Source organism: Macaca nemestrina, chromosome 7 (genome assembly GCF_043159975.1).
Source record: "Macaca nemestrina isolate mMacNem1 chromosome 7, mMacNem.hap1, whole genome shotgun sequence".
Classification (NCBI taxonomy): domain Eukaryota; kingdom Metazoa; phylum Chordata; class Mammalia; order Primates; family Cercopithecidae; genus Macaca; species Macaca nemestrina.
Genome location: NC_092131.1, coordinates 121,357,016 through 121,375,685, shown reverse-complemented (window position 1 = coordinate 121,375,685; position 18,670 = coordinate 121,357,016). Strand labels below are relative to the sequence as shown.

The 18,670-nt window shown below is 41.9% G+C and overlaps 1 pseudogene; it reads right to left on the bottom strand.

Annotated features, from left to right (window-relative positions):
* Nucleotides 1-585: 585 nt before the first annotated feature.
* Nucleotides 586-18,412, bottom strand: LOC105493117 (transcription factor Dp-1 pseudogene; annotated as a pseudogene).
* Between the last annotated feature and the right edge of the window lie 258 nt (nucleotides 18,413-18,670).

Here is an 18,670-nt window from a genome sequence, read left to right as displayed (position 1 = left end):
AACATTATCAAGGCCCTGCTGTTAGAATGGGGAGAAAGGGGGTTATGAAATAAGAGGTTCCCTGCCCCAGGTCCAGCTTACAGCAGGTCCACAGGATCCATGGACCCACACTGTGATCATTTCCCCAGTGCCCAAGTGTATGATTGGGATCGACATGCTTGGCAGTACATGTAACAGCCCCATTGGGTCCGTGGCTTGTGGAGTGACAGCCAAATGGAAAGGTCATTTGTGGAAAGGCCAAATGGAATCCTCTGCAATTACCTCATTCCAGCTTAGATAGTAAATCGAAAATAGTAATGCATCCCTGGAAAGATAGCAAAGATAACTGCTGCCCTTAGGGTTGTGAAGGAGGCAGAGGTGGCCCCTTTCATGTCTCCATGTAACTCAAGGGGATAGCCCCTGCAGAAAGCACTTGGCTCCTAGAGCAGACTAGAGACTACTGCAGGCTCCTCCCAGTTATAACCCTGACTGTAGCTGTCGTTTCTTTGTTAGAACATATGAAGGCAGCTTCACATAACCCTGACTGTAGCTGTCGTTTCTTTGTTAGAACATATGAAGGCAGCTTCACGTATATGGTATGTGGTCATTTATTTGGCAAATGTGTTCTTTCTATCCCTCTTAAAAAAGAGGATCATAAATAGTTTGCATTCACATGGAATAGACAACAATATCCATTTACAATTTTGTCCCAGAAATATGTTAACTCTCCCAACCTGTCATGACATAACTGGAAGAGACCTGGACCATCTGGACATCCTATATAATATCACCCTGGTTCTCATTACGGCAGTGGTGTTATATTGATTGGGACAGATAAGAAGAGGAGGCCAACCACATATACACTCCAGAGGACTAGAGATGAACAATACAAGGACTCAGGGGCTGCCATGCTCTTACTATTTTTAAGGCCCAGTAGACAGAGGTATGCTGGGACATTTCCTCCAAAGTGAATGAATTATTGTAACTTGCACCTCCCATTGTGGAAACAGAAGCATGACACCTGATGAGTTTCTTTAGGTTCTGTTCTGCAAGTAAGTCAGGGGAGTAGGCCCATGACTATGAGACACCCTGGTTGTATGTACCTTGTGACCACAAAGCTGCCAGCTGATAGAGAGCTGGAATGGCCTGCTGAGCCCCGCTGAGTGCAATACTCTGCAAGGATAGTGTACCATCCTCCAGGGTGTAACATATGTACAAATCAAATGTTGTTATATAGAGCTGTGTCCCCAGAAGGAAGAATACAGGGGTCCAGGAACCAAGGTGTAAAATCAGGGGTGGCCCCACTTACCACTGACTCTTAATGACACACTAGTGGACTCTGTACATCCCACCCCTACAACTCTGGACTCTGAAGGGTTAGAGGTCCTGGTCCCCAGAGGGTGCATGCTTTCTCAGGGATACACCGTAGGAGTCCCATTGAATTATATGATGTGGTTCCTACCTGGGCACTTTCACTTCTTTGTGTTGAGAGACCAGTAGGCAAGAAGAAAAGTCACCTTGTTGGTGGGTTAGATGACCCTGATCATCAGGAGGAGGTGGCTGGTATTAAAAATGAGGGCATGAGGAGTGAGTGTGGAATCCAGGTGATCCACTGGGTCCCTCTTGATCATTATGTTTGTACACACACAAGTGCAACAACTGCAGCTGGAGAGCATGTGACTAGGGATGCAGATTCTTTGCGGATGAGGGTCCAGTTCCACCACCAGGAAAGCCACCAAGACCAGTAGCGAGGGTAAGTGAAGGAGAGGGCATTCTAGATTGTACAGTGGAGAAGGGAAGCTGCGTATCACTTGTGGCCTGGAGCCCAAATGCAGAAGCTGGGGCTGTATCTTATCTTGCTAACCTGCCTCTTCTAGGTTTCTGAGCAAGAGAGGCCACCAGAATCCTGGACAAGCCGCTTCCTGAGTGAGTATGGAGCAGGGGTCCTGAGAAGCACAAGGAGTAGGCTGGTGGACATGGGGGTGCACTGCCCAGACCCCCTTCAGAAAAGGGCTGCCTGCCAATCATCGGGAGAATGGCGGGCAGACAGCCTCCTGTCCCCAGCATCTTCAGGGTTTTCCCCACCTGTGGAAAGTGTCTTGTCTTTCCCAGAACAGTCCACATCTGGGGACCAGGTGTGGTGAGAGTCAACAGGCCTGGTCATTTCTGCCCAGTGGGGCACAACTCTGATGGACCCCCCTTCACCCACAGCTCCCCACTGGGTTGGCCAGGCATTGCTGAGCCTGCAGTGGGATTCAGTTTCTCCCCCTTCCCATCCAGGCTTCATCTCCTTCCTTCCATAGGTGTTCTCCCTAATCTGAGTTTGTACTTCAAATTCTGTTTCAGAGTTTGCCCCTACAGAATCCAACTCATAACCAGATTTATACTGAAAATCGAGTGGGAGGTTTAGCCTTAGGCCCTGCCTTAGTCTGCTTGGGCTGCTATAACAAATATACCGTGGACTGGATGGCTTAAACAGCACATGCTGATGTCTCACAGTTGTGGGGTGGGAAGTCTAAGACTAAGGCACCAACAGATTAGGTGTCTGATGAGAGTGCGCCTTCCTGGTCCATGGATGGTGCCTTCTAGCCGTGTCCTCACATGGCGAAAAGGGGTGAGCTCTCTGAGGCCTCTTTTATAGGGGCACTAATCCCACTAGCGAGGGTTCCCCCTCATAATGTAATCACTTACGGAAGACCCCGCCTTCCAATACCATCACCTTGTAGGTTAGGATTTCAACAAATGAATTTTGCGGGGACACCAAGAGTCAGTCCATAACAGGCACTGTGCGGCTGTACTGATAAGGGAAGCAGGCCTGAGGAAAGCCAATAAGAGACTTTTCCCCCATCCTCCCACACCAAAACCAATCCATGCTGAGACCGAGAAATGTCAAAAGAGGAAATTAAAGTTTGGGAGTAGGGGGTATTCACATTAGAGTATTAAGGAGGAGGCCACTCCCTCAGGAGGGCATGGTGTCACTTCTTTTGCTTCCCATCAAAGTTCTGGAAATAATGTGTGGTAGTGGGGAATGGCTAAGGACGAGGTGCCTGTGAACTTTCTGGAGCTGGGCAGAGGAGCGATCACAAACGTAAGATTGCCTCTGCCTCCTACATCACCCTGGAGCTGGCTTTTCCATTGACCCTATGTGGGCTCTGCACAGGCCACAGGAAAAAGCAGCAGCAGCCCCAACCTCTGCTCACTTTGGCCACCACCCACTTTTTGAAGCAAATATTTGTGAAAAAAAATTGTTGTCTATTCTGGCCTTGAAGGGTGACTCAATCAATTCAATGGATCAAGAAATCAACTAATTTCACTCTTTTTAGTTAGTTTTTTAAAACCCATTTAATAGCTATTTCTTGACTCTGATGGAGAAGCAGTCTAAGAGCTTCTTGTGTCTCTAGTGAAAATTGCCATAACTTTCTGAAAATAATTTATGAAAAATTGACTATATCAGCTATGCATAAGCTTTCATATGATTCTACATTTACCCAACCTTTCACAAACATTCTTTCTTTATCTTCACAACTCTCTTACAGAAGGGGAGAAAATTATCCTTTAAAGATCTAGAAGCTCACAGGGCTTACGTGACTTTTTTAAGATCACGAAGCCAAAAATAACAGAGCACAGCTAATTTCACCATGGCCAGAGATGAGAAATGGAGAATGCCATAATCCCAGCTACCAGTCAGGCTCCCTAAGGATCTTCTTGTAAAGTTTCATTTTTATCTTGCCCACAAATGAAGAATTATCCACACAGCATAGTAATCTGAAAAGAGACACTGAAATAATAGAATATTTTAGTTGTAGGCACGCTGACATTTGGTGTTAATTAGCTAACGCTATAAATAAATGAGATGTTATCAAGGTGTCAGAATGTGAGAAGGATCATTCTTACACGTGTACTCTTTAGCGTTAAAAAAATTATTGGCACCTCAGTCCATCACTACCTTTTAGCAGCTAAAATGAAGGTTGCCTGTGGCCCTGCATAACCTGGCAGCTGAGACAGCCAGGATCCAGCTTGACATGCAGCTCACGGGAACAGAGAGGAGAGGGAGAGGCTATTTGCTGAGCAGCTACTGTATGCCAGGTGCTGGGCACCTTACACTGTGCATTATACACATTTTTTACAATCTTGACAATGATCCTGCCACCAAATTCCTGTGTTTCTGAAATTATAGAGCTGAACCTCAGAGAGGAAGGAGGTAGCTAAAGATCACTGCTGCCAGTTTCTCCTCCATAAACTCACCTTGAACTCCACTGATGAGCATATGTTTCAAGACAGAGTTCTGTTCATCAAATCACTCATTTCATAGCACCATACTCATCAATGAACATCTTCTGATTTTCCATGGCACTGGCTTGGCATTAATCTGCTATTCTGGGCCTCAGTGCGGATTTCCTATAAACCACTATTTCGTGCCTACTCCAACTTTTGCATGCTTTTCCTCCCTACTGGGATGTCCTTTTCTCCTCATTTTTGCTTGGTCAAAGGGTTTACACCCTTCAAGGCCAAATTCAAAGACTACCCCCCTCCTTCACCTGTCCCAGTAGGATTTATCTATCCCACAGATTTTTTCTCCTTCAAGTGTTGGCCCCAGGGTTCCTTCCTGGGTGAGACCCACCCTGACTCTCCCAGGAAAATTCAGCTATTCTTTCCTCTGGGCTCTCACACACTTCACCCATAGTTCCATTGTGGCACACCGTGTAACCTGCCCAGATACAAATGGAAGCAAATGGCAACATGATAGGATCTTGCAATGGCAAGCCTTAACTGTTGTTTTCTTTTTCCACCAGGTACCACAGTCTTAATTCTAAGTGTATGTTCACACAAGCCATCTATTTACAACACCATTTGGGTCATACTTTACAGTCAGCACTTAATGAAGAAGACAACAAAATGTGTGAACATCTTACAAAAAAATAGGCATAGCATAGATATTAAAACCAAGGAACAAAGCTGCTAAGGATGGTCTGTTAAGGGTGCGAGCTGTAGCATTATGCTGCTATTCCCATGGCTTACAGAGATCAAATGCTCAGTCTGACTTGGATTACGGTGGGAGCCCAGAGTTAGCTTAGCCAGAGACGTCCCTAGGCCGGGCCAGTCTGATTCTCTTGTGAGCCCCGCAGTGTTCTGCTCCCATACGATCTCACCTGCACTCGTGCTTCTGATTCTTGCCCTAGAACACTGATTTTTTTTTCCAGTATTAAGACTTCTTCATCCAAATCCAGTTAGGTTTACTACTATTATAAATAAGTTTCACAATAAGGCATCTGTCATTACCTATGAAAAAGATTGGGATTCAAACAAAGGAATATACACTGTACAACTTTTTTTCTTTCATTCTGATGTCATTACAGATATTATCAGTTTTAAATGTTAAGTTTTGTAGGGCAATATATAAATATCTTTAAACATATTTCCTGAATATAGTTCAAATGTTTCTCTATGATATTTTGATACTTTAACGTATATATTTAAAGTATATACTTCAATAATGAGGAAATAGACAAAAGCAAATCAACATAGATGGCAAAGGACTAAATATGAGACATTACAACCTCTGAAAAAAAAATACTTGTGACTATGAGCAGATCTTGGTCAAGTCATTTAACTTCCCTGAGGCTCATTTTTCCCATGTGTAATATTTCGATAGCAGTTGCTCTGTCAAGCTGTTTAGGATCAAATGAGATGATGTAAAAATACGTGGCAAACTGTGAAGCAATGCAAAAATAAATGGTATTATCATAGGCCAAAAGATCTCAAGTTTCTGACAGTCTCTCTAATAAATAAAGCTATGGCCTGCTCCTTTTGCATTCACTTGAGAACTCCCAGTTTTGATCAATTAGATTGTTCCAGAAAGAATGGAGCCAAAATTTATGTAAAGAGAAAATCCCTAAGTTTTAGCATCCAGAATTGTATAAAGTATAGTTTGTTGTGAGTGGGAAAAAAGTGCTTGAAGGGGTATATAGAATACCAAATAGTGAACTAGTGTATTAAAAATCCAGTATTTCAGTAATAAGACTTCTTTATCCAAAGGTGGGTTTAACTCAAACTAGGCTCAGGCTACCTCTTGACACTTACTAAACATAAATAGGGGCAGACTTCTCAAAAACCTTGGTTCCCAGCCTTTCCTCAGTCTCTTCTAGAGAGACTTCCATTCCCTCACCATTGGCTATCACCTACCATAGTAACATTAACAAAATTATCTCTTATAACAGCTCAAAGAGTTTTAAAAGCATAAAGAAGCATGACACTTAAGCCTTAGTCTGTATTCACGCTTTGCTCCAAATGCAAACAGTATCTCGCATTCTTTCTTAAAAAAGTCCTAAAACAGCTACATAATGCTGCAGCATGCATTCTCTATGACCAGGCAAACTTTTGCAGCTGTTTTTTTTTTTGTTTTTGTTTTTGTTTTTTTTTTCTAGCCTGCTAAACCAATGAGAAGGCTCTTTCAGCCCCTTAGTAGGAAAAGCCATTTCTTGCTTACAGTCGGCACTAACATTGATTCCCAATTGCTTAGCCCAAGGCCTACCTATGGAACACCATTAACCATTCTTCAGACTAGAGTAGTCAGGACACTAAGGTTTAACATTTCATATCCATGTTCTCTGGGTAACTATAGCAATCACTTTGTATTTCAGTCCATCTGTGTACATGTCTGTCTCCCCCTAGAGATGGTAAGCTCTTAAGAACACTCAATGAGGACTTTCCATCTTCATATTCTCAGCACCAGCACACAGCCTGGCACAGAATAGATGCTTACAGATTGTTGCGTAAATGAGGAGACTATTTGTATCCAACATACTTCATCAGATTTCATCTTTAGATCTCACTTCCAGCTCAGTACCTGCACAGGTGGACTAGAGAACTCAAATCCAAATGCCTGCTGGGACCAAGAAGGTGGCCTAAATGAAAGAAGACAACCTAGAGCCTGGGATGCAGAGATCAGGAGAACACCTGCCCGTCTAAAGAGAGCAGCTCCTTAGGCCCGCATGATTACTGGCATGTCAGAACACAGGTCCATTGTGGTTAGACCCTCTGATTGTTCAAAAGAATCTAGAAAATGTGATTCTCTGCTGGGCGCAGTAGCTCACGCCTGTAATCCCAGCACTTTGGGAAGCCAAGGCAGGCAGATCACCTGAGGTCATGCACCAGACATCAGCCTGGCCAACATGGTGAAACCCCGTCTCTACTAAAAATACAAAAGTAGCTGGGCGTGGTGGCATGCGCCTGTAATCCCAGCTGATCAGGACACTGAGGCCAGAGAATCATTTGAACCGGGGACGCGGAGGTTACAGTGAGCTGAGATCATGCCATTGCACTCCAGCCTGGGAAAGAAAGAAAGAAAGAAAGAGAGAAAGAGAGAAAGAGAGAAAGAGAGAAAGAAGGAAAGAAGGAAAGAAGGAAAGAAGGAAAGAAGGAAAGAAGGAAAGAAAGGAAGGAAGGAAGGAAGGAAGGAAGGAAGGAAGGAAGGAAAGAAAGAAAGAAAGAAAGAAAGAAAGAAAGAAAGAAAGAAAGAAAGAAAGAAAGAAAGAAAGAAAGAAAGAAAGAAGGGAGGGAGGGAGGGAGGGAGGGAGGGAGGGAGGGAGGGAGGAAGGAAGGAGAGAGAGAGAGAGAGAGAGAGAGAGAGAGAGAGAGAGAAAGAAAACGGGATTCTCACTTAAAGTTTCCCTGCACAGGTCAAACAACACAGACCTCTAGCTTAAATCCTCTTACCGGTCTGCTCTGTGCATTGCTTCTACTAGATATTCAGTGACTGGTTAAGTAGCTTAGAAGTAAGTCAGGACCCACTCAGGTAAGTTCCATTCTGGTGGAAAGTGTGACTTGGCCTTGGGACCCCCATAACACATTGTCGTCACATTTCCAAAGAGTTAGCCCTGATTTTAGAAACGGGGCCCCAGGGGCCTCACATTCCTCTTTTTGTCTCTTATGGTCTGTAAAGGGTTTCCAATTACTGCTCTATAGGCTCTAAGACCTGACCTGGGCTCCTGTTCCCTTTAAGATTAGCTTTGGCTTTACAAACTAGCAAGCTGTATCTTAAAGCTGGTCTCCGAAGTTAAGTGTATACTGCATTAGAACATATGTCTTTTCGATTTGTGGAGCCTTCGTTCCAGTGAATTATCTCTTGCTCATTATCAACCAATGGCCTTGTTTGTGCATTTGGCAAAAGCAAGGGGAAGAGGAGGATGTGAACTCACTCTTGGCAAGTAGATGCCTTAAAGGACCCCACCCTGCGCTCCCTTGCTCTGAGACATAAAATACCTTTTGTATTAAAGCACGGAGCAGACCTCTTCATCTCGGAAGCATTCCCAAGGAATCAGAAGCCATTGATGTGTATCAGGACTTTAAATTGTTTTGTCAATGTGCATTAAATTGCAATTATCTGCATTAAATTCATTAGCCAATGTACGACCTAATTATCCCATGTTTGCAGAGATTTCAGAATTTACAAAGCTTCCCTTCCTGAGTAACATAATTTTGTAGAAGCCACACCTCTGTCTCCATGCTCTTGCCAATGCTTCAAGGTGGTAGGCGTGCTGAGTCACAGCAGGATAGTCTTTGAAGCCCAGGGACACACTTGGCCTGGACAGGGGAGGTGATGATGAAGAAAAGAAAGCCTATGGCACAATAAGCATCAAAGGGTGGGTTGCACCATCCTGCTCTTGCCTACAGATTTGACCCAGACTTCAGGCTCCTCCTTCCCTGGACTTCTGACTCACTGAAGCCCAGCTACTGCTCCAGTGGCCCCATGTGCTCTGAGGAACCCATAGGTCCCAGTCTACCATCTGTGTTCTGTAACTATCTGAAGATGGGATGAGTCCTCTTAGAATTCCCAATCCCCCATTGTAATAGGAGGGGCTGTGCCCAGTGATGGCACAGAATCACAGAATGTGTGGACCTCTAGAACAATAAGGAACACCTGGTCCAACTCATTTCTTTTCTACATGGAAAGACTGAGGGCCAGAGAATTTAAGTTTCTCACCCAGCTGGGAAGAGAGAGTGTTATATCTCAAGTTGAGGCCCAGGACTCCAGGTTTGGTACTTGTCCTCCACCTTCTAGGTGCAACACTTAGAGATCTGTCTCTGGGTAATTCAGGAGGCCCCTTCCTGCAGCGAGATTGGGGCATATCTTCCAAGTAAGGCTGGATGGGAGAAGCAGGCTCCTTAGAGTCATTCGTTCCCTTGCTCCTCTATTCTACAGATGTCTATGCATGCCTGCTGCAGGTCAGCCTGTGTGTTCCCAGTGATGAGAAAAATCGAGTGCATACTCCCACGGAGTTTACAGATCAGTGCAGGGGAAAGTATTAAAATAATTACATAAATGAACCCACAATTATCCACTTGTGAAAGGAAGGAAGGAAGGAAGGAAGGAAGGAAGGAAGGAAGGAAGGAAGGAAGGAAGGAAGGAAGGAAGGAAGGAAGGAGAAGGAAGAAAGGGAACACAAAGCGTTGTGAGTATAATATTAGAATAATGGGAATCAGGAATGACTGCATTGCAGATGGAGCAAAAGTTGAGATCTGAAGAAAGCTAGCAGCAACTAGACCTAGAGGGAGGGAAAAGAAACATCCTCACAGAGGCACGGGGGTGGGGTTCATGCTCCCTGGATGCTCAGAGTGAGTGGATTTCCAGGGTTGATGCCAACTGATGTGAGCAGCAACGTGAACAACTGAAATAACGTTTCACACTTTGCAAAGAAGAAAGACCAGATTCCACTTAAAGAAACTAGAATCTGAATTTACTAGGAGGCAGTGACAGTGAAGGAAAAGGATGTGATCTGGAATCAGAAAGATTTTGGTTTCAATTCTAGCTTCATCAATTACAAACTGTTGACCTGAGCAAGTCACTTCAAGGTTCAATTTCCTCATTCACGACACTACAGTAAAAATGCCACATAGGGTTGTTGTCAGGGATTAAACATTTTGTACAGCTCTTGGCACAGACTAAGTGCTTGAATTCATTTTCTAGGGCTGCCATGACAAAATATCACTTACTGGGTGGCTTAAGCAATAGAAATTTATTTTCTCCTGGTTCGCAGGTTGGAAGGCCAAGATCAAGGTGACAGCAGGGTGGTTTCTGGTGAGTCTCTCTTCCTGGCTTAATAGATGGTGCCCTTCTTGCTGTGGGTCTTTCTCAGTCCACACACACTCCTGGTGTCTCTTCCTCTTCTTATACGGACAGCAGTCATGCTGGATTAGGGCCCACTCTTAGGACCTCACTGCACCTCTATTACATCTTTAAGGCCCTATCCCAAATACAGTTACATTGGGGGTTAGGGATTCAGCCTGTGAATTTTAAGAAGACATGATCCAGTCTGTAACAGTGCTGAATAGAGGTCATCATTTCTTTCTTCATTTTTTCTCTACCAAATGTAAAAGCAATCATAGAAGAAAATGGACTGATGCTTTTACAATACTTTAAGAATTAGGATGTTCTCTGAGAGTGCTGTGGGTGCACAGTTACTTCTTAGTGAGGTCTACAGTATTTCACTTTACAACCATCTACCCTCAGGTGATAAACCTCATAGGAACCCACTCTGTGGTGAACACTCTCAAAAATAAAGAGGAAAAGGGGAAATTGGAAATGGAAAAACACCTGGGGATGCCTATATGACCATCTGCTCACTTTAAAAAGTCATCAATGCCAAGAAGAATGTCAAGGATAAGGTAATAATAGAACAGTAGAAAATAGAATTAACTGTTGAGAATTGATTTTATTAACTAAAGTTGTGGCTCCAAAACAAGCTACAAATAATTAGAACTAAAAAATGATGAGAAAAGGTAAAGTGGGATCAAAAATCAAATTGTATCAATGAAGAATGGGAGGGGAAAGAAGGAAGAAGGAAAAGTAGCAAAACCTCTAATATCTCTCAGCAGTTAAGAAGGAGGGTTAAAAGTTGCCTTTGTCTGGAAAGTTTAAAAATGAGGATTATAGCTTTACGAATGTTAGTGGAGTGTCTTGTAAATTGATCATAAATATTTTTATTTTAAAATTAGAGTGACCTCTTAAAAACACATCTTTAGGCCGGGCGCAGTGGCTTACACCTGTAATCCCAGCACTTTGGGAGGCCGAGGCAGGCAGATTACAAGGTCAGGAGATCAAGACCATCCTTGCCAACATGGTGAAACCCTGTCTCTAATAAAAATACAAAAATTAGCTGGGCGTGGTGGCGCATGCCTGTAATCCCAGCTACTCAGGAGGTTGAGGCAGGAGAATCACTTGAACCCGGGAGGTAGAGGTTGAAGTGAGCCAAGATAGCGATCTGCACTCCAGCCGGGGCAACAGAACAAAACTCAGTCTCGAAAGAAAAAAAAAAATCTTTAGACAGAAAACAAAGTATAACATAGTCATTTATTGAACTATACATCAAAAATCAAAAAAGACGACAGAGGACAAGAAGACATAAAATGAAGTGGCAGCATGGTGGTAATGAAAATGGATATAAGTGGCCTGTCTCAAGCTATGTAAAGATTAGGATTTTTAAAAGTCAGTGTTAAGTTGTCCATAAGATCTGCTTCTGCTTCAGTGGCAGAAAGGTAATAAAAGTTTAAAAATGAATTATTGGGCCCAAATATGCCTGCTGAATTTAAATCAAAGAACAGCAGGATTAATTCTGGACACCATGGTGCTTAAAATTAAAAACTTTACGTAAGACTTGCAAGTGTATAAGGCAAAAACTGTAAAAATACATAAGAAATCAAACAAAAACATGCTTGGGTGTAAGAATATAATTTACTGTTATCAGCCTATTACAGACCCAAGTATTTAGAAAGTAAATGAGGAACTAGAAAAAAATGGATGACACAATAAAAACAGTACATCTAATAGACTTATTTCAAATCTTGTAATGCAAAAATATGGATTACTTTTTCTTTTAAAGTATATGTACTCGGTCTATAAGCAAAAAAAAAGTGATCATATGCTAAATCGTGAAGAAAACATTGATGAATACCACCTTATGGCAGAATTTTTATGGCTAATATTTTCAGATCAAAATGCAATGAGTTAAACATTCATATTATATGTTAAAAAGAGAAAAAACTCAAATATATAGAAACTAAAAATAACATCCTACACACTACTGTGTGTAAAACACGACAGCAAGAGAGTGAGGCAATGAAAGCAAGAAGTGAGAATGAACGGAAAACAAATCCCATCAGGAGAAAATAGAAGAAATGAAATAATACTGGCAAAAAATGGAAACGAGAAATAATGGAATGAGAAGGGGAAAAAAAGAAGAAGGCAGTGGAATGTAGGGACTACAAGCCCTTTATCTTAGGTCAGGTGAAGCTGGGTTTGCAGCTCGATTTCAATACACACAGCTCTGCAACTTTGGAACATTTAGTTCATTTCTCTGTGCCCTACTTTCTCATGTTTCCCATCTGTAAAATATAACAACTTTATATATAAGATTGTTGTAAAAATTAAATGAAAGTAAATGCCTGGTAAAGCTCACAGCACAGTGTCTGGTGAATAATGGATAAGGGCTCACTAAATCTTGAGAGGCAGAAGTGGTCATGGCTGTTGCTGTAAGAGTAGTGGTAATAGTAGTGTTACTAAAAACTAGAACTTTGAGAGGAAAACAAAACAGACAAGCTCCTGGTCAACCTTTTAACAATATCTGAATCACAGAACAGATCATTAGAAAGGAGGATATGTCATTGTAATTTCTCAGTGATCCTTATGTATTTGTTGATAAACCTATCTAAATATTTAGAACACTCATAATCTCTATCCAATACCACTACTTCTTAAGCAATAAAGAAAAATTTAATTCATCCTATTAATTTCAAATTTCCACACTTGCAGAAGAGATCATAAGGTCTCCAAATTTCATATTGATTAAAATCTACCTTAGAAAAAAAATTTGAAATCAATTCGAAGAATATATCTGATAATATCTTTATGGGCCAAGGGTAGGGGATAATTTCTTAAAGATAAGCATAGATCATAATGAAAAATATTTTTAAATCTGACTACATCAAAATTAAAATCTTTGGTATGATAAAAAACAAAGTTAAATGAAAAGACTAGAAAATATATTTGTGATATCTGCAGGGACAAATAATTAATTTCCAAAATATCTAATAAATTTCAAATCAATAAAGAAAAAAAACCACTTTGGGAGGCCGAGGTGGGCAGATCATCTGAGGTCAGGAGTTTGAGACCAGTCAGGCCAACAAGGCAAAACCCCATCTTTACTAAAAATGCAAAAATTAGCTGGGTGTGGTCGTGCACGCCTGTAATCCCAGTTACTCGGGAGGCTAAGGCAGGAGAATCTCTTGAACCAGAGAGGCAGAGGTTGCAGTGAGCCAAGATCGTGCCACTGCACTCCAGCCAGGGCGACAGAGTGAGACTTCATGTCAAAAAAAAGCAAAGACAAAGACCAGGTGATTCTGAGATGAGAAAACCAGTGGTTCATAAACATGTGAAAAGGTTTTCAAGCTCACCAGTACTCAAGGAAAGGTGAATTAAACAAGGAGATAACGTTTCACACCTAGCAGGTTGGCAAAAACTAAATTTTAAATGTCAATACTGATCTTGCTGAAGCTAGGGGGAAACGGGTACTCTCATCCTCTGCTGGCTGGTATTTAAATTTGAATAATAACTTTCAGAGCAAATGGACATTATCTAGGATCACTGAAAACATTCATGCTGTGACCCAGTCATTCAGTTCCAGGTCTACACTTTGGATAATCTCAGGCACATATTCTGTAAACAGACACACTCACTATGGGATTGTTTGAAACAGCAAAAAGAATTGAACTGCATTTAAATAACAATAAAGAAATACATAAATAAAATGTAGTGATAAAAGTCCAATTGTTGAATGTTCCATGCAGCATATTACTTTCAATGGAAATTTTAGGAAACACAAAAGAATGCTGTAAACCTTTCATAGATTCATATGTATGTTTGCAAAACCATAAAAGATAGACTGGAAGATATTATAATCAATTCATGACAATGATTCCCTCTGGACACCTGAGACAAGAATGACACTGGGAATGTAAAATAAGGGGGACTTCTTTTTTACTTAACTGTGATAAAATACACATAAATGCTGCCATCTTAACCACTTCTACACACACAGTTCAGTGGCATTTAGTACCTGTATGTTGTTGTGCAACCACCATCCATCTCCAGAATGCTTTCATCTAGCAAAACTGAAACTCTGTGCATATTAAGTGCTAACTTCCCATTTCACTCTCCCTCACTCCCTGGCAACCTTCATTCTTTACGTCTCTGTGAATTTGACCAGTCTGGGTAGCTTATATGAGTGAAATTATAAATATTTATTTTTTCCTGATTGGCTTACTTCACATAGCATAATGTTTTCATTGTTCATCCATGTTGTAGCATGTGTCAGAATTTTAATCCCAGCACTTTGGGAGGCCGAGGCTGGCGGATCACGAGGTCAGGAGATGGAGACCATCTTGGCTAACACGGTGAAACCCCATCTCTACTAAAAATACAAAAATTTAGCTGGGTGTGGTGGCAGGTGCCTGTAGTCCCAGCTACTCGGGAGGCTGAGGCAGGAGAATGGCGTGAACCCGGGAGGCGGAGCTTGCAGTGAGCAGAGATCGCACCACTGCACTCCAGCCTGGACGACAGAGTGAGACTCTTGTCTTAAAAAAAAAAAAAAAAAATTTGCTTCCTTTTTAAGGCTAAATAATATTCCATGGTATCGCTATGCCACATTTCATGTATCCATTCATCCATCAGTGGACACCTGAGTTGCTTCCACCTTTTGGTTCCTGTGAGTAATGCTGCCATAAGCATGTTGTGCAAGTATTTGTTTGAGCCCCTGCTTTTAATTCTTCTGGGTATATATCTAGAAGTAGAATTAAGGGGAACTTATTTTTTTATCTTGAAATTTTCATATGTTTCAGGAAAAACGAAACAAGCCTTGAAGCAAATATACCAAGATGTTGACAACTTTCCAATTCTAGAGGTTGTACTACTTTTTTGCAGTTTTCTCCACTTTGTAGATTTCTCAAAATAAACAAATTATAATAAAGAAGAAACTCTTTTAAAAGAAATCACATAACCAGAAAGACTAGAAACTAAACCAGTCACTCTTATGTATACAAAAAAAAAAAAAAAATCTTCAATTACAAACTAAAGAAAATCAATAACAAATAAAAGAACGTTCTATGGACCCAATGAAGCTTATCCTGTGAATGAGAGAATGAAGCCTCAGTAGGGAGAAATCTATTAGAAGTCACTATTAGACTAAGGAAGAAAAGTCTCATGGTCATTTTAATAGATGTGAAAATCTTATTTGCTCCAGTTAGTTTGATCAATTCTAATAAAATACGCTTTGTAACATGGATAAACTCATGTTCTTTAGAAGCAGCTAAATCTGGTCTTTGGAGCCAGATGCCTGGATTCATGTCCTCTTTCTGTTAGTGACTTGGTCAGTTACCAACCTCCTTGTGCCCCATGACCCCCCTGTAGCATGGAAATAATGGTTTAATGTGAGGATTGTATGAAGTTACATATATAGAAAGAGCCTAGAACAGTGCCTGGCACACAATACTACACAGTAGACACCAATATCAGTGTTTGTGTTACTGGCATTGTTACAATAAAAATAATATTTTTAGCTCAATATCCTCAAGATTATGCTCAAAGGTGACACTGTACCAAAAACTTTCCATTTACCTCAGGAACAAAGACTGTTGTCTACCACCATTTTTATTATAGAGTCTTGAAACAACATAAGAAAGAAAAGACAGTTAACAGTGATATAGATTAATTAGAAAGAGACAAAGTGCCATTATATGCTGATGGTATGACTGAATATCTACAAAAGCAGGGGGGTTTTTTGTTTGTTTTTTGTTTGTTTTTTAAATGCCCATGCACGTTTTATTAATAAAAACTAACCAGTGCCAAGTTAAACTAGTCAAACAATTAAAGTCTCTTTATATTCCATAAAATATTACAGAAAAGTTTGTGTTTCAATAAAAAGACTATCATTTTAGAACAGGCAGCTAATAGCAACTGTGCAGTTAATGAGTTTTATGAATAAATTTTAAAAGAGACTACTGCCTGTCCTTAAATTCCTTTTTCTTTTTATAAAAAAAAGAACCATTAAAAATGATTGACAAATTTTGAGCTAAAAAATTGCTAAAACATTCTCTATATTTAATTTCAATTTTATAATAGATTACAGGAAGATACTTATGAAATAAATACATTTGTTTCAGTACATGTCTTTAAATGATAGAATTACAAGTATATAAACAACTATATAATAAAATGTTTCCAAACGCTGCCTGCAAGAAATCAGGCAAATTTTACCATAAGCAATAAACCATTCCAAGCCTTCCAGATAGCCTCCATAGCCGCACCAGCGTGGCAATAAGCTTTAACCAAACAAAAACAAAGAAACAAAAGCACTTTGCAATTTGTTGCTGCAAAATAGGGAGAGAAAAGAGTGTATAAACTTGATGGAATCACAACAGTCAATATAATTTAAGGGACAATAAAGTCAATAAGGTTGATGGTGTTTATTGTTTAGAAAGCTGAATTCTGCTGTTTTGCTTGGGGCTGTTTAGAAAGTCGAATTCTGCTGTTTGCTTGGACATGGTACCACTGAACAAACTCCACAGAGTCTCACCATCTGCCAGCGGGGGCGCCGCCCAAACTCACGCAAATAAACGGCATCAGGTGATCACCATCCACAACAGGAGGGCGTTTCATTTTCATGAATGTGGATGAAATACAATTGCTTCAGAAACTCAACAAAAAATGTTCAGCGGCAAAAATGAACTCTGCACTTGAAGAAAAATAGAAGATGAAAACACAAAATCCTAAACAGTAAATAAACACTCTGCATCTGTACACTGGTATCAAAACACACATCCACAGCACGTCCTAATCCTACGGGAAACAATCCTTGCTTATCAGAGGTGCATATCTAAATTCAATAGCTTACCAATATCTCCTTGGGAGTGGGCCAAAAGGAAACAGAAAACCCACAATAAAAAAAAAAATTCTTTCCCGTAAACGTTTTCCTGAAGCTGAAATTGAAGTGGGGAGAACGTCAGTCGTCCTCCTCATTCTCGTTGAAGACATTATCCTCCTCGTCGTCTTCCCCGACTTAAGACACCAGGGTCTCCACCCTGGAGCCGCTGTACTGAGACGCATCGGGGCTTGTGGCCAGCGTCCTAGCTGCACCGTTGGTCAGGTCACTGGCAGAGAACCTCGTGCCGTTAGACGTGGAACCTGCCGTCGTGATGAACACGCCTCCAACGTTCCCTGAGCCATTTCTGTCACGTACGGCTCCAGAGCCTTTCGGACCAGACTTCTGGCCATTTTAAGGTCTTCAGCAGAGCAGCTCCCAGACTCCAGCCCGCAGGCCATGCCCATCTGCTTCAGCGCTTCTGTGTCATCGTGAATTTCAAATGTGTTGTCAAAATTAAACAGACACTCGAAATTGTCATTGTAGATGCTGCAGTCGATGATGGTCTTCTTGCTGGTGTTGATGATGATGAAGGGCAGGTGGATGACCAAGTTGGGTGGCAGCGGCTGGTTGGCCTGCTGCTCTGAGTGCCGGTTTCTCTGCACCAGGTTCTTGAAGGCAATTTGCTGTAGAATAAGTTTTGAAGTTGAGACTGTTTCTGTTTTATTCTTTCAAGTCTCCTCCGTCTTTCCACCTCTAAGTTCTGACATTCCTGAGCTGAGTTGGTGGGCAGACCAATCCACTTGATCTCCTTTTTCTCGTTGGAGATGATGTTCATGGCCATCAGCACGTTTACGGCATCGTAGACGCGCCGTCTTATGCTGTTCTGGTCATAACCTGACTCGTTTGGTAAGATATGGTTGTCGGCAGCACTGAACTCCGAGACCAGCTCGTCCCCCACTTCGTTGTAGGAAGTGGTTCCGTTCCTCTGAACCTTCTCGCAGACCATGGAGAAGTGCCGCAGGCCCTTGGCCATTCTTCTCTCCTTTTCTGTTGCGCTTCCCGGCAGCCCAAGGTGAGGAGTCAGAAGGCTGGCTCTGAGAGGCAAAGTGAGTGCTGGGGTTGTGTGGGCTTCCTACCACCAGGGCGTTTGACGCTGCTGGTCTCTGAGGCGAACCAATTACCACTTGCTGGGCAATGTTGACATTGGACTGTCCAAAGGTTTTTGCCAAGAGCTGCTTCCCAAGCGGGTTGACGGTGGAGGGGTGAACGGCCACGAGGGACACCACGACTTTTCCGGGACTAAGGTTTTGGTCTGTGAAGACCTTGAGTTCTCCGTTGGCTTCAATAAGACCGGCATCTTTTGCCATGTTACCAGATCCCGGAAATCAATGCTACAAATGTTCACCTTCCCAGCGAAGAAAAATGATTTTTCTGGCTACCCGGTCTGGCCGCGCCGGCGGGTGCGTGGAGAGCGCACGGTGAGGGGCGCTGGGTGGCGCTGGGAGGGGCGGGGTGGCGCGGGGAGGCGCGGGCGGGGGCCAGGCCGGGCAGTCCCAGCCCTGGTGGGGTCCCAGCCCTGGGCTGAGCGGCGCCAAAAGCAGGTTTTAACTGAAAACCTCCAGAATTAATTTTTTAAGTGTAGAAAATTAACCAGATACAAGATGTACACATAAATAAAATAATAATTTCCTTGCACATTACTAAAATACAAAGAAATCTAATCTAAATTATAGCAAAGCGTACAAATTATTATACTAAACATATATCTTCATGTGAGT